This window comes from Echinops telfairi, unplaced genomic scaffold, assembly GCF_000313985.2.
Source record: "Echinops telfairi isolate 266 unplaced genomic scaffold, ASM31398v2 ScPeMD7_2;HRSCAF=8, whole genome shotgun sequence".
NCBI lineage: Eukaryota > Metazoa > Chordata > Mammalia > Afrosoricida > Tenrecidae > Echinops > Echinops telfairi.
The window spans coordinates 35,983,849-35,991,179 of NW_022103898.1; positions in this window are offsets into that span (position 1 = coordinate 35,983,849).

Consider the following 7,331-nt stretch of genomic DNA (forward strand, 5'->3'; position numbering starts at 1 on the left):
CGTCCTCTCAAGTAGCTTCTTCTGGGGGAGGGGCTATTGTCCACATAGCTGGCGTGGGAGCCGAGCCCTCAGGCCCCTCCACTGGCTCCCCACTCCTTGTCAACAAGCTGCATTCATCTGGCACTGGCTTTAAATCTGGCCCCTCTTTCCCTCCCAATTTTCTGGTCTGGCAGCAGGAGCTCTGGACGGGTGCATCCTATTGGGCCACCATTTCCCCCCATAATCTACATAATCCATCTTAATCACCTGGTGTATGCATATTGGGTTAACTTATTTTGAAAAGGCACCCATTTGTAGGATGGCTCAAGGGAAACAACTCTTCCATTTGCCCAAACCAACTCTCCCTTTCTACCACACTATTCTCATGTCTGGATCGCATGTAAGCCAAGGGCCAGCCTAGGAATGGATAGCTCTGTAGATACCGTGCCCACTGCCCAAGTAGAAGGATGAATGGTACATAATCATGAAACTAAGTACAGTGGAATTTGCCAGTCTCATCGTTTCTGGAAACAGGGCCCTTGTAAGGTTCCCATCTGTTTGGGGAGGTCGTTAGAAAATTGAGAACGACCACCAAGGGGCCACCTAATTTTAACTGGAAAAAGAGGTGCAGAGAGACAAACTCAGGACTTAGACCTGCATGTGGAATCACCCAGTGTGATATGGGAATCAAAGAGAGGAAATAATATGAGAGCTGCATAGGCTAGGTTGGTTGAAAAGTTACATTTTATTATTATCATCATACTTGTAGCCCAGGTTCTGTGTGTAATAGAACAATAAACATCCGTGGAGTCATTGATTATTATCAATTTTATTATTGAAATAACAAGCAAAGAACATTACTGAAGGCCTACAAGTGGATGGTCCTGTGCTGGACCTATTGCTCTGTTAGCTCCTTTGTAAATGTGCCAGTGAAGAAAGAGTCAAGGTTTGTTTGTTTGTTTTTTTTCCACAAGTGATTATATTGTCTTGGTAGTTTTGTCTCACAGCTAAACTCAAGACAACACTTTTTTTAATAACAAATGTATGTTAAATTAGTTTTCCATATGCACTTTTCATGGTCTTTAACGGAAAGCAACTGAAGAGGAATTTGGTTTTGTTTTGCAAATGTAAAGGGGACAACATACCATATTTTGAACTCCAATAGTTTGTGTAATTAGCAGGTATAGAAAGCCTGTTGCCATTGCATTGATTTCAACTAGCAGTGACTTCCTAGGACAGAGTGAAGCTGCTCCAATGGGGTTCCAAGATTCTAAATCTTTATAGAAGTCCGCTGCCAAATGTTCCTCCACAGAGAGACTGGTGGCTTCTAATTGCTGGCCTGTGGGTTCGCAGCCAAACACGCAACCATTGTGCCACCAGGGTTCTTTAATGAATGGATATAAGGAATATCAATGTATATGGGAAAAGTGACTTGAATATTCTATTATGTGGAAATTATGCTATGGTTAATCACTGATATTCTGTGAATTGTCAAACATACTATTTCCAAGATCACTCTCATGAAAATTTTGTGAGTTCTAGTCTTGATTTTCACATCTTAACTGAATTAGATTGTTAAAACTACATATTTTTCTATTTCCTTGGACTTCATAAGAAATATTTGTGTTAGTCTGGGTACTTTAGAGAAACAAATCCACAGAAACTCATGTGTAAGAGAGAGTTTTATATAAAGGTTAAGTGCACATCAAGAAAATATCCCAACCCAGTGCTGCCCAAATCCACAAGTCCAACATTAACCCATATTTCCAACACCAATCCACAAAGTCCTCCTCCACCTCACAAAACAGAGGCAATGATGCTGACTGCAGGAGGAAAGCTGAGTCCGTGAATGTGTAAGCATCTCAGCACTGGCAAGGGTCTCCACACGGCTGCTCCAGCACCCAGGGCTGCATCGGGATAGATCCATGGGGCTTCTCCTGGGGATGTCTTGGAGGAAGTCAGCCTTGCAAGCTGAAGCAGGGAACTGCTAAGGCAGCTGCACCCTGGTCCTACCATCAGAAAGCAAGAGACCCGAGAACTAGAAAGGCAAGGCTCACTGAGCCATTTGTCCCTCTGCCCTTCAATTAACCTCAAATGTGTTTATTGGCCAGTTGGCACAATAAACTAACTAACTCAGTCTGGTTTGACTAGAGAAACAAATTCATAGACACTCATATGTGTGTAAGAGAGAACTTTATATCAAAAAGCAATTGTACATTAAGAAAACATTCCAGGCCAGATCAAGTTCATAAGTCTGATGTTATCCCATAGGTCAATACAAGTCCATAAATTCCTCTTCAGATTCACGCAGCCATGCAGGAAGATCACAGGCCAGTGGGTGAGGAGTCTTGTGGATCCAGTGGTGGTAGAAGCATCTCAGTGCTGGTATGGGTCTCCATGTGGCTCCTCCAGCTCCAGGACTCAGGCTTTATCAGCATAGCTCCATGTGACTTGTTAACAGGAAGGTCTTACAGGGAGGCAAAATAGAGAGAGAGAGAGTTAGCTATTTATATCCTTTGCACCTCCAAATGAGGTCATCAAGCTGCGACCTGATTGACAGGTTAGACACCACCCCTTTGCAAGTTGACAGGAGATTATATAACTGCCACAATATTATTAGTTGACTCCTATTCCATTCTCATATGTAATATTGGTAAAAGGTATACAAAACATAAAATTTGGTCAAAAGAACAAGGAAAGTACTATGTAGTTTCTACCTTTAAAGAGCAATCTATGGCCCCATCTAGAAATCTCTGCAGACTAAACGGAAAGAGCAAGATTCCTGCTATGAGTGAAATGCAGTTGTTACTGTTTGTATTGGCTGGAAAGGAACCTTAGTCTCCACATGAAAGGTGAGAATTCTACCACAGAAGCACCACTGCCCTTACTGCTATTTAGTGACACCCTGAGTAATTGCTATTATGCAAAGAGCACAAGCCTGCTAGCCACATCCTCTGCTGGGTACATTTCACATGATGTTTTGAATACAGCAGCTTTTCAATATAAGTATTAATAACCCCCATATACCCTATATTACATATGGGGAAACTGAGGACCAGAGTCTAGTCATTGTCTCAAGGACACACAACAAGTAGCCATTCAGAATTTATACAAAATCCTAATCCATGTGTCTTGTGCCATTCATCAGACACCTTTGCCTCTCAGCTGAGAACACTGACGCCCTTACTATCCCCTTAGTGCAATAGGTTATAACTACAGGCTTGTATATTATGTTTGATAGAGGATGTGAACCAATAGGAAAAGAAACCAAACCAAACTCACTGCCATCGAGTCAATTCTGACTCCTGGCCATCCTATAGGATTAGAAGAAAAGCCATCCATTTCTGGAAGGGAGAAATGAAATCTTCAAATAACCTCGCAGTGATCTTTATCTTGTATGTTGGGTAAACATCTCACGTTGAAAGTTGTAGTTTGTGCCATTCTGGAGGTTACTAAAAATTCATGTTGGAGACGTTAAATTGCTTCAGCATCATACTCAACTTCTGTTCATGCTTTATAGGATCAGCAGCGCAAGAACCCATTGAGCTCTTGTATTCTCCTTCATCTCTTATAAAACACTTTCCCACCCATCAGCTCATTTAATCCTCACACAGGCATTGAGTAGCCAATAAAGAGAAGCTTTTAACACGTCCCCATGTAGAGATACAGAGAGCTTGAGGGACTTGCTCTAAGTCCTGTCAGGAAACAGGATCATCCACCTACGTGGCTGGATGGCAGACCAAGAGCTTTCTCACAGACCACATCACCTATGTTCTTTTGCTTTGCCCCTGTAGGTTTATTTGTAGCTGTCTTCTTCAAAATTGCCAGGAAACACTGTTTACTTCTCCCCACTTCCTCCTCCATGTCACCTTAGAAGGAGTCCCAGTGTCAGCAATTATGTGAGAATGAGCATCAATGGAAGAATGGGATTTTGCTACATTTTAAAATTTAACATTTGGAGTTGTTAACTAAGAAAAAGAAATTAAGGATACAGGTAGTCCATTCTTTTGGAAATAATATAAAGGGAGATCTGTTCAGAATAAGTAAAGGAATAACTAATTACTGCTTCAGAATAATCTTAAAGAGATGTTCAAGTTTCTTGTTATTTCTTGGCTCAACTCAGCCCAACTAAGTTGGCTCAGAGTCAGGTGAGGGTGGGGGTGGGGGGTGGGGTTCATTAGGCATTTTTGCATCATTTGTTGTCTTAGTCACCTGGTGCTGCTGTCACAGAAATACCACAGTCAGGAGGCTTTAGAGAACAGAGCTTTATTTTTCACAATTGTGTTGGTCCAGGTAGACTAGAGAAAAAATTCATAGACACACATATATGTATAAGACAGAGCTTTATATATAAGAGAAGTTGAATATTGAGAAAACATCCCAGCCCAGATCAAGTCCATATGTTTGATATTAGCCCATATGTCCAATACCAATCTATAAAGTCCTATTCAGACTCACGAAACACATGCAATGACATGGAATGCAGGACAATCACAGGCCAGTGGGTGGGAAGTCTTGTGGATCCAGTAGCATCTAAGCTTCTCAGCACTGGCAGGGGTCTCCACGTGGCTTCTCCAGCTTCCAGGGCTGCATCAGGGTAGGTCTATGTGGCTTCTCCTCAGGGATGTCTTGCAGGGAGTGAACAGAGAGAGAGTGTCTCCCACCTCCAAGGAGGAACATTGGAGTTCTCAGAGTCCTCAGGAGAAGGCCATGTCCACACAAAGGCCTCATTGGCTATCACCTGATTGACATGCTAGACTCCAGCCCTATACTCTTAATCCTCTCAAATTGACAAACTATTATATAACTACCACAACAGTTCGGGAAATTGTATCACCGTGACTCTACCAGGAGTTCTTTCCACATCGATTTCAGCTTCTGGGACGTTTCTGCAATCTTCGGCCTTCCTTCGCTTGTAGATGGGTCCTCACACGATGTCTGTCTGCCCTGTGTGTTGGTCTCTGTGCCTATTCTACCCTTTTTATGACTCAATAATATCCAAAGAGATCTGCAGGCATAACACAATCTGATCCTGTGGTAATCATTTCTTTTAGAAGAGTGAATACCAGACTAACCCCAAGGAGATGGAGATTAAATATATCCAATTTTCCCAGAATGTTATATCATTAAATTTTCTCTGATGTTAACCACCACGCTTCAACTTACCCCTTCACATCTCTGGGTTCTAAATTCACTGCCACATCTTACAGAATACATGAGTATTTAAGAAAATGGCTCACATGATTGTGAGTGCTGTTAAATCCCAAATCCAAAGTTCAGGATCTGGTGGATCCTTCTTTTCCACAGTCTGGGGAAGCTGGTAAATTAGGTCAGGTGATAGATCCCAACTCAAGTTCCTAGAACTAGAGACCAGGCAGAGACAAACTTAATGCAGAATCCAGAGCAGAAACCAAAAATGCCTGAGTAGCAACTGGGGCCTTAAATACATATGAGTGGCTTTGAAAGGTGCAACTCAGATTCTCCCTGCCCAGAAGAAAGAAGAATGATGAAAAACAAAGACACATGGAAACAATTAGTCCAATGAGTCTCCACGACCCTGAGACCCGAAGACCAAATGATTCCTAGCTGCCAGCTGCACTGAAAGGGACCACGCTAGAAAGTCCTCGCTGGAGTGGGTGAACATGCAAAATTTTCAAAATCAATTCAAAATAAAAAAGAGACCAGATTTCCTCGTTGAATAGAGATGGTGGAAACCCAGAGACTATGAACCTTCGCCAATTTTCAGATCTGAAACGGAATTTGCTCTTTGTGGTTCCATTTTTAGGCAAAAAATAGCCTCTAAGGGAGGTGTGGACTCCTTAGAATAACAAATGGCTTCAGATCAAAAGGGCAGCTTTATCCAAGGACAACATTGAGAAGGGTTGGATAGGAGGAGGAGTGGCAATGGGAAACAGGGAGGAAGTGGGATTCATGGCGTTACATTGTGGGGGCTGCAGTAAGCACAAAGAAGCAAAATATGTATGAGTTGTCTAATGGATGACAACAGATTTGCTTTGTAAACCTTCACCCAATTTTCAATAATAAGATACAGGGGAAGAAAAAAATATTGCCAAGGAAAACATAATTCCCACAATTTATGTTAAATTTAAATCAGTAGAAGTTGACCACTGACATTTTTAGGAAACACTGGATCAAGAGTCATACAATCTTTTTGTTTCTGTTAAAAAAAAACAAAAGCAAAACTCAAGTCTCATTCAAATAGCAAGCTAAATTCATAAATTTTATTATTCCAAACTCTTCTTTACAATGCTTTTTTCCCTTTACAATGTTTTAAAAAACTTTCTTAAGACATACAAGGAAACTTCAAAAAGTTCGTAGAAAAAAAAAATAGAATAAAAAAAAAAATATATATATATATATAATAGAATTTTCCCATGAACCCTTTGAAGCCACTGCATGTAACTAGAACATAGTACAAGATTTGCAGTCATTTTAATTCCAATATGTGAGGAGGAGATGTTGTTGTTGTTGCTTCCAGAAGGTTACCACATGTGCGGAGACTGTTAGGAAGGGTGTTTTATTTCTATGGTCTAAAGCCATAGTTCAATAGGAGACAAAGAACGCTACTTACAGAAGATAGCTGTAGACCAAGGGTCTAATTTATGTGGCGGTAACATTTCTGGTAACTGCTTTGTAATAAAGAAAAAGGATGGACTGTTAAAGACTCTGAGATGCTGACTTAATTGGATGGTAAATGGAGGTGATGAGAAGGTGGATAAAACAGCTGCAAATCTTTACTGAGTATAGAGCTTTCATTGCCTAGCATTAAACTCTTAGCTGTCACCTGTGATTTGTTAGGCCATCTAGGATCTGCTTCTTGATAGCCAACTCACCTCACTCTAATCTCTTATTCAGTAATGGCACATTGGTAGCTTGAACTTAACTAAAGAAAGAAATGTTTACACCAAATCAGGATTGTTTGGGGTGGGGTAAGGTGGGATTGGTATTCAATTGTTAAATATTTAAAACATGTTGGTAGGTGGCATCCAGTCAGTTCCAACTGCTAGAGACGCTATGTAAACCCAAAAGAAACACTCCCCAGTCCTGGGTTTGCCTCTCAAGCGCTGTTGTGTTCCAATCCAAAGCTTTCTTCATTACCTTTCTTCTTGAACAAGCATGATGTCTTTTTCCAGGGGCTGGTCTCTTCAGATGGCATGTCCTAGTGAGATGCGTACTCCTAGTCTTTAGCTGCATTAAAAAAGGACAGATGCCACTTTCAAATATATATTTATTTGATTTATTTCAAAAGATGATATATATGTATGTATATACATAGATCATCTTTTGTGTTGGAGATGAGTATGCTAGAGAAAGGGCAGTTCCCTTGGAAC